Consider the following 13,613-nt stretch of genomic DNA (forward strand, 5'->3'; position numbering starts at 1 on the left):
TCAATCAACCTTGCGGGAAGAAGAATAATACTCAACCATTGCTTGCACCCCATTACCATTTTCTACCTGTCCTGTTGGCATCCAAGTCAGGCGGGACTGGATAAGCTTATCTCCAAATGCAAATCTTTTCTGTGGGGGGGAACTATAATAGAATCAAAAAAGTTAGATGGAACTTTTGCACCTGACCCACGAGTGAAGGAGGTCTGGGAGTAGTCGACATCAAGCAGGCGGAGGCAAAGTTGGCTGCTACGTGGATTCTCAAAGTCCTTTTAAGCCTTGATCTTCATTGGGCTACCCTGCTAGCTTGAAACTTCAAACATATTTGACCTGTCAAAGCTAAGAGGTGGAAATTTTACCCAATCTTTTATGTTGTTTTTTGTCCTAAACCCTACCTAACCAAGGGAAGTGACTTATGGAAATCCCTATGGAGGACATTGGAATCAATCAAAACTCAACTGCTTAAATTCCTGATGGAACACCTCCGACTCTACGCTTTGCTGGAAGCGGAGATTTTGTTATATTTGGGCTAAAGCCATTCCGGAGAAGATGTCAACCTTGCTCTGGCTTGTCATGCTGAAGGCTGTTTGGACAAATGCAAGGGGGCTGAGGGTTGGAAAAGGTGATGGCAAGTGCCGACGGTTTCCGAGAGCTCAAGAAGATGTTTTTCACGTATTTTGTAGCATGCCCGTCAGCTAGGAAAATTTGAAAAAAAGTGCATATACTGTGGGGTTAAAGGTCACTGTGCCTTAACCCCAGTTATGTACAATACTCAAACACATATATAAATGAATGAAAAAGAAGATTAGGGTGGTTCTGCACCCACCAAACTTGTCTGGCTCTCTGTCTCTCTCTCTCTCCTTCTTCCGTTCTTGCTTCCGTTGATAAGTATTGACTCCCATTTCTATTCATCGGTTGGGATTTTGGAGTTCTGGCAGAAGAGAGATATTTGCAGATTTTCTTGTTGAGTCCGATTATGCAATGGCGCCCATGTTTTGAAGCATCTCAAGTTCTATTTTCAGTAGCGCTCATTACCGTGGGACTATGATTTCTTGAGCATACCTTATGCAGATCACTCTGGTTGCAGTTTGAGCAGTGTGCGCTCATTCGTGGTATGCATTGGGTTGCAATGGATGATTTATAGGCCATTTGGATGCATTGCGGTTCTTGTTGGATGCGCTGATAGGCCCAAATTGCCTTGTGGGATGCTATTTTTTATGGACGCTTTGCACATGGATGCTATTTTATGCTGAGGGACAGCTTTGACACATTGTTGGTGATGCACTGATAGTGCTATGCTCTCTTGGATGAGATATAATTGATGCATATGCCAGTGGACGGTGTTTATGCTTGAGTCATTTGGCACTTATTGGCATTTTCTTTTGGGCTAGATTTGCTCATATGGATGCATAGTATATGCACATGAGTCAGATGCATCTTTTGATGCTTTGAGTTTTGAGTTTTTTGTGATATTTCAGTCTATTGTGGCATACACATTTGGGTGCACCTAGTATTTGGTGTGATTCTCTCTTGCAGGCACTAGCATTTGGGATTTTGTTTCATTTGCATCATGGCATCCTCTTCCACGTCTGAAAAGGAGTTTTTCAGCATTAAAAAGTTTGATGGGACAAACTTTTCTTTGTGGAAAGAACAAATAAGGGATGTGCTTATTCAAAAGAAGCAGATTAAACCCTTGGCAGGAATTGAAGCTAAGCCTGCAAATATGTCTGAGGATGATTGGAATGAGTTGGATGCATTAGCAAAGTCTACTATTAGACTTCATCTTGCAGAGTCAGTTTATTTCACAATAGTAAATGAGCAGACTACGGAAGATTTGTGGAAGAAACTGTGTGCCACTTATGAGAAGGAAACTGTCTCTAATAAAGTTTACCTCATGAAGAGGTTGTTTGAGCTGCAGATGAAGGAAGGGGTCTCCATTGCTTCTCACTTGAATGAATTCAATATTATTTTCAGCCAGCTTCAAGCTCAGAAGATGAATTTTGATGCGAAGACTAAGGCAATATTTCTCTTATGTTCATTGCCATCCTCATGGGATACCTTCCATACAGCTGTCAGTAACTCTGCACCTGGTGGAGTACTGAAATTTGATGATGTTGTGGGTAGCTTGTTGGCCGAGGAGATTAGACGGAAGTCTATGGATGGCAACAAGCAGGATGCAGCCTTAAATGTGCAAAGGGGCAGATCACAGTTCAGGGGGAAGTCCCAAGAAAGAGTGAAGTCACATAGCAAATCTAGGGCACGGAACATTGAGTGTTACCATTGTGGCAAGAAGGGCCATATGAAAAAGGATTGCTACAAGCTGAAAAGAGAGCAAAAGGATAAGAAAAAGAATGCAAATTGGGGTGCAAATCAAAAGGAAGAGAGTCCAAGGGAGGACAGAGGAAAAGTGAAGATCGAGGAGATCAATGCAGTCACACATGATAGTGACAATGATGTTCTCTTCATGTCTACTTTATCTGCAGAGTTGCTTACCACTTCAGATGATGCATATTCCCAGGATTGGATTTTGGATTCTGGTGCTTCATTCCATGTTACTCCCCATAGGGAATGGTTCTCCACTTATGATAGTGGAAAGATAGGTTGTGTGCATCTTCGAAATGACTATGCATGTGACATAGTGGGAGCAGGTGACATAAAGTTTTCTTTTGCAAATGGGTCTGCATTTGTTTTGAAACATGTGAGACATGTGCCTAAGCTGACCAAGAGTCTTATTTCAGTGGGTCAGCTAGATGATGCTGGTTTTCACACCACTTTTGGCTTTCAGAGTTGGAAAATTCAGAAGGGCTCTATGCTTTTGGCCAGGGGTGCCAAGTGTGGGACTTTGTATCCCTTACATGTATCAGGGGTATTTGATCATGTTGTTGCAATAACCGAGCAGCCAAGCACTTCTTTGTGGCATTGCAGGTTGGGACACATGAGCCAGAATGGAATGAAACTCTTATGCCGTTTGGGTTATGTACCGCATTTGAGTTTCTCTGATTTTGAATTTTGTGAGCATTGTCTCTATGGGAAGCACACTAAATCAGCCCATAAAAGAAGGGGAAAGAAAGAGTTTGAAATGCTTGATTTGGTGCATTCAGACGTATGTGGTCCCATGCCTACACGGTCATTAGGCGGGGCTGAATACTATGTGACATTCATTGATGATGCAACTAGGAAAGTGTGGGCTTATGCTATAGCTCGGAAGAGTGATGTGTTCCAGGTATTTCAGAAATGGCTGGCCTTGGTTGAGAATCAGTCAGGTAGAACGCTTAAATGCCTACGGACTGACAATGGTGGAGAGTATCTTTCTCATGACTTTCAGCATTTCTGTGATACTCGTGGGATTAAGAGGGAGCTTACATCCCCTCGTACTCCAAAGCAAAATCCAGTTGCAGAAAAGATGAACTGTACCATTCAAGAAAGGTTGCAATGCATGCTTTCCAATGCAAGTCTTTCTGGTGGTTTTTGGGCTGAGGCAATGAAGACTGTAGTGCATGTGATCAATAGATCACCTAGTAAGAGTTTGGATGGTGGTATTCCTGAAGAGGCATGGAGTGGCAAGAAGCCCTCTTACTCTCATTTGCATATATTTGGGTGTGAGGCATATGCACATGTGCCAAAAGAGCTTCGAAAGAAGCTAGATCCTAAGTCTAGGAAATGCATCTTTCTGGGTTATGGTGAAAGTGGAGAGATGGGCTATCGTCTCTGGGATCCAGAAGCAAAGAAGATCATACGCAGCCATGATGTGGTCTTCAATGAGAAGAAGATGCATAAGGCACCCATAAGGGATGTGGAAATGAGGAGAATCACTTTCCAGGATGTGAATCCACCTGCCTATGTTGATAGACACCAAGCTGTCCATGCACCAAATGTGCAAGAAATGGTACCACCAAGTACTCCCACAGGTATACAATCAAGGGTAGATGATGGATCATCTATTGGTGGAAATGATGAGCCAAATGTGGCTGATATGCAAGTGGGACAGCAAGCTGAAATGCCCTTGAGAAGATCATCTAGAGTGTCTAGACCGCCTGATAGGTTTGTTCCAGGGGTAGACTATGTGATGCTTACTGATTGCGGGGAGCCTTCTTGCTACAGAGAGGCTATGATGCGTGAGGATCAACGCAAGTGGGAGTATGCTATGCAATCAGAGAATGCAATCAGAGATGAGTTCACTTATGAAGAATAAGACTTGGGACTTGGTTTCTTTGCCACATGGAAAGAAAGCATTGCCATGTAAATGGGTCTACAAAATGAAGGTCACAGGTGATGATGTGCCTAGGTACAAGGCCCGTTTGGTTGCTAAAGGGTTCAAGCAAGAGAAGGGTGTGGACTTTGATGAGATATTCTCTCCGGTTGTGAAGATGACCACACTTAGATGCATGCTTGGACTAGTGGCATCAGAGGATATGGAGCTTATGCAGATGGATGTCAAGACAGCTTTCTTGCATGGGGATTTGCATGAGGAAATTTACATGGTGCAGCCGGAAGGCTTTGAAGAAAAGGGCAAAGAGCATTTAGTTTGCAAGCTAAAGAAGAGTCTCTATGGTCTTAAGCAAGCACCTAGAGAATGGTATCAGAAGTTTGATGCTTTCATTCGGTCCCAGGGTTTTAGAAGGAGTGAAATTGATCACTGCCTCTACACTAAAAGGGCTAAGGATAGTAGCCTGATAATCCTGGCACTATATGTGGATGATATGCTATTGGCTAGCAAGAATACTTATGAGCTAGATGCATTAAAGGCCAAGTTGCATGAGGCCTTTGATATGAAGGATTTGGGACTTGCAGGTCATATTCTTGGTATGCGCATCACGCGTGATCAGAGTAGGAAACTCCTTTGGCTTTCACAAAAAGAGTATGTTACAAAAGTATTACAGCGTTTCAATATGGAGGGGGGGAAGGCAGTGAGTACTCCATTGCCTCCATATGTGAAACTGAGTCATACAGATAGTCCCAAATCAGATGAGGAAAGGGCCATGATGGCCAAGGTTCCTTATGCATCAACAGTTGGGAGTCTTATGTATGTTATGATAGCTACTAGACCAGACATTGCATTTGCAGTGGGAGTTATTAGCCGGTATATGGCTAATCCAGGAAAGAGGCATTGGGAGGCAGTTAAGTGCATCATGAGGTACATGAAGGGTACCAAGGAGATGTGCATTTGCTTTGGTAAAGGAGACATGCGTGTACTTGGGTACACAGATTCAGACTATGCAGGGCGTGTGGATAGTAGGAGATCCACTTCTGGTTATGTGTTCACCTTTGCAGGTGGTGCAGTGTCATGGATGTCTCGCGCACAGAAGTGCGTTGCTTTGTCTACCACAGAGGCTGAGTATGTTGCAGCCACAGAGGGTTGCAAGGAGGCTATATGGCTTGATCGGCTAGTGGGAGATTTGGGGATTCATACAGGTGTACCGACATTGCATAGTGATTCCATGAGTGCTATTCAGCTAGCACGGAATCCGGTCTTTCATGCAAAGACCAAACACATTGAGGTTAGGTACCATTTCATCAGGGAGGTACTTGAGGACAAGCGCATAGAGCTTGTCAAGGTTCATACAGATGATAACCCTGCAGATATGCTGACGAAGAGTCTACCTAGTCAGCGGTTTGAGTATTGTCGTGTATTGATGGGCATTGGATAGTATGCTCACAGGTTGTTCTCCCTTAAAGGCACATTGTCCTTTAAGTGGGAGGTTGTGGGGTTAAAGGTCACTGTGCCTTAACCCCAATTATGTACAATACTCAAACACATATATAAATGAATGAAAAAGAAGATTAGGGTGGTTCTGCACCCACCAAACTTGTCTGGCTCTCTGTCTCTCTCTCTCCTTCTCCCGTTCTTGCTTCCGTTGAGAGCACTCTCATATACAATTAGGCGAGCCAGTTAATTGGAAAGCAATTCTTCTTGGGGATGCATCTAAAGTCAAGCACACACGATGGGCACTCGTGCAGGCACACGCATTGTGGTTTGTTTGGATTTCTAGGAATGAATTTTCAATTCAACGCTAAGCATACTAATGCAGAATATATGTTTTCTGAATGGTTCGCAAGCATCGTGGATCTATGATAGTGACTCGAACTATTCTTCGCGGGGATCAAGAACCACGAACTGGAGCACCGCAAGATCTTTAACCAAGAATGCCATTTCAAAGGTTCCATCTACTATGAGACTGACTCAGACTGATTTAGCTATGGTTTATCATCTGGATGATTCAGGATGTATAGAGCTGATGCTATAAGTATAATTTTGTGAGCATAAATATGTATCTTATGAACTAGTTATAATATACTTCTTATCATCTGCAAGCCAATGGCTTAGTAGAGTCAACCAACAAGATTTTATGCCATGTGCTGATTACACTGGTAAATGTGCATTACACTGATTAGGACGAGAAGCTACTTTTGTTGCACTGTGGGTGTACCACACATATTACAAAGGAGACATGGGATTGACTCCATTCAAATTGTCTTTTGGAATAGAAGCTATCACTTCAATTGAGTTCAATGTTCCAAGCTTTTGGATTGCAAATGTAAATTGGCTACTTCTAGTGAAGTCTATGGAATACCTTAGGGTATTGGAGGAATCCAAAGTAGAGAGTTACTACCTAACAATGGTAGTGCGAGCCTCTAGGAAGCGATGGGTGGATTAGAATTTTTCAAGTGAGGGTAGCTAGTGTTAGTCTTCAATAGTTGGCTAGGCAAAATGCTAGGTAGACTTAAGTTGCAATGGTCCAAGCCGGTCTAGATTTTTTAGGAGTGTAGAACCACTTCTTTTTATCTAAAAGATCTATAGGTACATGTGTTGACTAACCCTATAAATGGATTTTGATTCCATCATTACCATCGTGAGGGCCAACTTCAATGCCCATTTTTGGTTAAAAAAGAACCTCTCATCTCATTGGTTCAAATCATGGTGGCCCCTAGTTTTCAAGGATATATACTATCAATTAAGGATTAGAGATGATCCCTTATCGTTGACATTGCCATGCAGGAGTCTTTGATTGTTGGTTGTTATGGTTAACTAGGGGCTTCTTCCATCTACAGTGCTTCCTTCATCATCAGTGATTTCTTTGTCTTCTCAGAGCTTTCCATCCTTTGCTTGTGCTTTTGCTTTCTTCCACAATCTGCATAGTGATGGCGCTGACACAATTCCATCTCTTCTTTGCCTTGTCTTTCTTATCAAGAGAATTAGGTGCTTGATTATGCCGCTTACATATTCGGACTTATAGCAGGCAATTCAAAAGTAGGTCAAGTGTTCTTTTTTTTCTTCTTGCAATGTACATGATTTTCCTTCAAATGCTTGTATTTCTACATTGGCACCAGAGGGATCTGGCACAGTAAGGGAAGGACCTTGTGAAGCAGCATTGAGGCATCGTACAAAGAGTATTCAAGGGAATATAGTGCCATTAGAAGTACACCTAGGACAAAGCAATTGCGGATAGCAATGACAATGGCTAGGGATGCCACTCTAATAATTTTCATGAATGAGAAGGTTCCGACGGGGTAGTGTGCACAGTGACAATGGTAGCAAAATCTGCACCAATTACCACTCCCACCAGTAGGCGCTAAATTATAGATATCGGGGGGTGGTTCAGTGGAGCAGTAGTAGAGACGAGTATTGCTAAGGGCATAGTCTTTTTTAGTAGAGACTAGTCAGGTAGTAGTTCATTGTGTGGCTTAAGTTATTGCTATGGCTATAGAGCCGATAACTTGCCCCATCCCGTCTATGTCCAAAATAGTATCGATTGTGGTGGTGACTATATTGTTATCTTGGGAAGAGTGATTTAGAGGGGTGTGTGTAGTTTCAAATGCAAGTTGCACACCAATTCCCTTCTAGTCTAGAGACACAGGACATGGTGACAGAGTTGCTATCTCAAGTGGATTCCTTGCAGGCAAAAAAACACGGCAATGCAGGCATAGATGGCATGCTCACAGGAAGATGGAAGGATAGCTCAATCTCTTGGACAATATGCTTTAGGATGGAGAGGCTTCTGCAAAGGCAGTTGCATGAAGAGTATGTGTGGTTTATCGATGTAGAGTTACTCCGATGCCGAACTTTCTATCATCTAACCACATACCTAACGATAATTTCAGGGCATCTGTTGATTAACATGGATCAGCTAGAAGAGATAGTGGCCACACTACAAGGGGAACTTTTGATCATCTAGCCACATACTTGACGACACTTTCAGGTAACGTGTTGATCAAGATGGATTAGCTAGAAGAGATAATGGCCACACTACAAGGGGATGTGCAATATGAGTGGACCACACCAGTGGAGCGCTGTCGACGCACACAATAGTTCCATCGACATGTTGGGGGCCCTTAGAGAACATTCCCACTCAATGCTAGGTGAGCAAAAATGCTATGTTCTGAGAGAAAGTTGGCAGTGTGCAAGAACGTATCGAATCTACCTCTCAAACCACAATGTCAGATGGATGGGACCTCACCAAGCCTCTCCAGCACCTGGTCATCTTATCTTATCTTACTATATATTAAGAAGGGAGGAGAGAGCGACAAATAAGCTGATACAGAGATGCTAGTGACACCAGACCTTTTGATTGATCCATCAACACTGGAGAAGAGGTTCGAATTAGATAGTCCATCTTCATCACCATCTTTGGTGTTAGTTTTGGCAAATATAGATCTGAATGATATAGGAGACCTAGGGATAGGACTAGAGATAGACTTATTTGGAATGATGGACTCGGTTGAAGATGAAAATCTTGATGTAAATATTAATTCTTGAATCATTTATCATAGAGTATTATATTTTGCATAATATAATCCAATACAACACCCCGAACATAGAATGCAATGTTATGAGACATTACTTCTTGTATGTGCATTTGTTGAGCCGTCCCAAACTGTGGTGGGAGGCACAATTTCCTCGATCTCTGTATGAGAGAGCAAAGCGTGCCACATGTCATGAGGGGAGACTATGCCACATGTTGCAAGGGGATATTGGAGGGAAAAATGCTACCATTAATTGCCTAAATGCAAGTGGCACCGGCATCACCTTGGGAAAAATGCCACCATTAATCGCTAAACTCACCTTGGGCTACGCTCCATCACCGTCTCCATTCTACTCTCCGGCCCATCACTTTGTGGAGCTTGAACTCCAAGTTCATGGTCCTCTCGCCTCGCACGGGCATTATTGTTGTTGTTGTGTCCAATGTCATGGACCTCCTGCATCGTGCAAAGCTTATCTGACCACCATGAGCTTCTCTGACCACTATGTGCTGTTGCTGCAAGCCTCCATGCATGAGCACTACTATTGTTGCTCTTGCTATTGCATGAGCACTACGTGTTGTTGCTGCTGCTGTGAGGCTCCATGCGTGAGCAGTGAGCACTACTGTTATTGTTGTTGTGAGGGTCTCTGAGAGTTTGCGAGACTCCAGCCAGCTCCAAGAAACTGTGCACCTACAAGCCCCACCTTCCAAGTGTACGTGCACCTTTAGCCACCTCCATGACGTGCTTCTAGGCTGCAACCTCGACGACGACACCTTCTAGACACACCCACTTCCAGGCCTTGTTGTACGTGCATGCCAACCACCTCCAGGCTCCAAACTCCACGGCAACCACATTGAAAACCTCTCTACTCCTCAAATGACATCCAAAAACGAAGGCTCTGAGCTCTCTCCTTCTTTTCAAATGACGTCCATTTGAATCGACATAAGGTACCTTTTTATCCATAGTCTTTTACCCATTGTCCCATCAAGCGTCCTTAGTAGGGTCAAGGGTTCTCTTCTTTGGATGTAAAAGGGTTGAATCCCTTAGAAGTACATTCAACGTTTTTTTAAATAAAAGAAAACTTTCATGCATTGTTTCTCAAGGGGTTTTTTAAGCATGGGCCAAGGCGATTTTTTGCATGTAATCCACTTTTTAACCCGAGAGAGAGAGAGAGAGAGAGAGAAGAGAGAGAGAGAGAGAGAGAGAGAGAGAGAGAGAGAGAGAGAGAGAGAGAGATTGTGAGTGTGTGTGTGCTTAGATTAAAAAGTCCCATCAATAATTGAGCCATACAATTAATTCCATCAATTGGATAAAAAGTTAAAAAGAGAAACATATAAGGAAAAAATGTTTGAGACATCTAAGTTGAAAAATGCAACTAGAGCTTGCAAAAATTTCGATCAAAATTAAGAATTTTTAATAATATTGAGTTTCACAAACATAATATTGAAAAAAGATGTCGAATCCTCAAGCAGTCTAGGTTCTGAGGTCAGGGTCCACTTACCTACCACCATTCAAACAAACTAGGTGTTAGAACATCATAGTTACGTTTGGGTAGATAGGTAATTCCTGTTTTCCCTAGCTTCTTATCACTTAACTTAGGAATATAGACAACCATATGGAATCTTAGAAAATTAAAATAACTATTTAGCCACAAGTGAGGTTTAAGTCACAAGTAGAGTAAGCAACGAATGAGTGCATGGGTTAAGAAGGGATTAGAGGAGGTATGGGACAATTAGTGGGCTTGGTATATGGGGTGGTTAAAAAGAAAATGTAAAGGAAATATTTCATGGGGTACATAAAAGAATACTTCATAGTTAGGGAAGTATTCGTGTGTGTGTGTGTGTGTGTGTGTATTTCCTATGGCGAGTTCTCCTTGGCATTTTTCCATCTGGACAGTTACTCGCACACAGACATATTGCTTCAGTTGTTTGTCACAGATGCTCGCACTCTACTGAATCAATGCTCCACATCTTTTGGTCCTGTCCAAATACTTCTGATCTCATTGCTCTCATCAGACAGAGGCTTCAACAACCATTTCCTACTGTTACTTTTGGCAGACTTTTCTGGTTGTTTAGATTTCATCCCCAGAGACAGGGTTTTGATTTATTTTTTGTATGGGTGCGATATTGGACCCTATGGACTTTATGGATGGATAGAAATCATAGAGTCTTTGGTGATCCACTATTTTCATCCTTTCTTTTTTTCAAACGATCTCTGCAACAATCATTCTACGATTGTTTTCAGATTCGTTTGATTGATCAGGATGTTTATACAGCCTATAATGAGATCTTTTCTTGAGTAGTAGCTACTTCGTTTTTGAAGCAGCTATGAATGTAATTATTCTATAGAAATAAAAGATTTCTTCTCACAAAAAAAAAGTGTGTGTGTGTGTGTGTGTGTGTGTGTGTGTGTGGCCCACCCCCAACCTAGAGGGTAAGACCACATGGTGGGGAGTAGGCCCACCATGCGGAATTTACTCCCCACCTACTGATAATAAGTGAATAAAAGTGGATCTGTATGATAAGTGTCAAAATGAAAAAATAAAGCCAATAGTAAATACGTAAACCACTTCTGCAAAATAGATATAAAAGTTAGTAAAAAATAATGTGGATCACAACATGACTAGGGATTATCCATGCTAAAGAATTATCCAATGGATGTGAATTAATTGTATGGCACTAGCCTGACCAAAGGCTAGTTGGGATATCAAAGTGTGTGTTTAGATTAAAAAGTCCCATCAATAATTGAGCCATACAACTAATTCCATCAATTGGATAAAAAGTTAAAAAAGAGAAACATATAAGGAAAAAATATTTGAGACATCTAAGTTGAAAAATGTGTTGGAACACTGAAAGGAAAGAGTAGAGTGGACACAAAATCAGAATACTTGCTTATAGAATGAAGAAAAAAGAGGTCCTTAAGTAGGCACCTCATACAAGGTCACTGACATCACTGATGACCTCAAAGCTCCACAATCATCTCCTCAATCTGCTCCTAGATTCACTCAATCATCCTATGTGGCTTTTCCACCACCTAACTGTGCTTGTGGGCACCTAACTGTGCCTCTAGCACTCACACATAGAAACATAAGGTGTGCCTGAGGCATACACCTTGAGATATCCCAACAAACCCCCCCTCAAGGAGATGCCTCAGGCTATGTCAAGGATACATCTAGTCTCATAGTTTCTCATGCCATCTCATGGTGGTCAAGGATAAATCTATGGCTAGGTTCTCATGCTAGCAAGGGTTCCCTTGGGTCTAAGGTAAACAAAAAGGGATACAGAAAAGACCTTCCAATGGTTATCTCCCCTACATGTACATGCACACAATGTCTGTAGGAGGTACCATGGAACAAAACATACACATGGCCTACATCATAAGGTGACCAGAGGTGTTTACACACAACACACAATAATTTATTTTCATTCATTTTGGAGGACTATCCAGGCTGAGTACCTTGACATAAAAAGAGAGATCTGGAGCATACATAGAGATGTGTTTAAAGTGCACAATCTTCAAAGGATGCCTCATCTTGTGGAGGCAAATTCACTGTAAGTAGATTTGCATTTTCTGTCTTTGCTTTGGCTCTGCAAAACTTCTCACTATGGTTGTTTTTGCCACAGTGCTTGCATGGATTAACTTTGAAGCAGTCCTTTGAAAGGTGATTTGTCTTTCCACAGTGATTGCAAGGAGAATACTTGCCCTTCTGGAATTTCATAACATAAGCAGTGTCATTGCCTTTCCTTAACTCCATATGTCTTTCTTCTTCTTGGAGAGCTGAGATAATGCCTTCAAGGTTTGGATTGGGAAGATTCTTCAAAGTGCTTACAATGTGATCAAAACTTTCAGGCATACTCTTAAGTAGTACTGCCATAGCATCATCAGGGGTGATAGGAGAGTTGATAGAAGCTAACTGAGTCATAAGACTCCGCATATAGTTGACATGAGCAGCTAAAGTAGTATCACTTGCCATCTTTAATTCAAAGAAAGAGATTTTAAGTGATAGTTTAGATATGTGAGAGCTTGCACCAAAAATCAAATCTAGCTTCTGCCATGCTTCCGATGGAGACTCCAAGTCAGATATATGATGTATGTAATCATCACCCAAAGCTAAAGCAATTATACCATATGCTTTTTCTTCTCTTGCTGGATCCCTTGCCGGTCGTGTCAGAGCTGAAGATTCTCCAGCATTTGAGGCCGTAGAAGAAGCAGTAGGAGTAGGTTTGACAAGTCCCCATAAGTTCTCCCGCATCAATGCAAATTTTACCTTCATTTGCCATGTATGGAAGCCCTTTCCATTGAACTTCTCAAGATTATATAAAGTAGCCATGAGAGGGTCTAATCCAGATATTGGGCAGTGTCTATCTCTCTTACAAGGCAAAAAGAACTGAAATACTTCCAAAGTATAGGCACTTGATGTAGCAAATAGTAGTGTGACTAGTTTTTCAAACAATGATGCTACTTTTTGCATGCTTCATAGAAGTGAATGAAATAAACACTTTCCAATCACAACCAAGTCTAGCAAGTCAAAACAAAACTGAAGCAACACTTGTAGTGAAGTTATTGAAAACTTCAAAAGACCAGAAATGCTAGAGTAGCATTTTATGTAGCATCATTTTCAAAAGTATGTCAAAACTGTCAAAACTAGAGAGCTGAACTTGGAGGGCTTGTAGCTCACTCTTCAAAGCAAAGAAAAGAGGGCTTTCTGAATCAAAAGAAAGCTCATATACCAGAGAGGGTCCAGCACAGAGGTTGGACGAAATGGTGCGCACTTTTGCCCGGGAGAGTTGCTACAGGCTGAAACTGAGTTTTGACGATTTCTCCCTCGTTACTGAACCAAATGACTTGAAAAATGGCTCAAAATCTTCGTCTTGAGG

The sequence above is a fragment of the Dipteris shenzhenensis genome, chromosome 1 (assembly GCF_047967505.1).
Source record: "Dipteris shenzhenensis isolate YYH24624 ecotype China chromosome 1, Dip_SZ_1.0, whole genome shotgun sequence".
In the NCBI taxonomy this organism is placed as follows: domain Eukaryota; kingdom Viridiplantae; phylum Streptophyta; class Polypodiopsida; order Gleicheniales; family Dipteridaceae; genus Dipteris; species Dipteris shenzhenensis.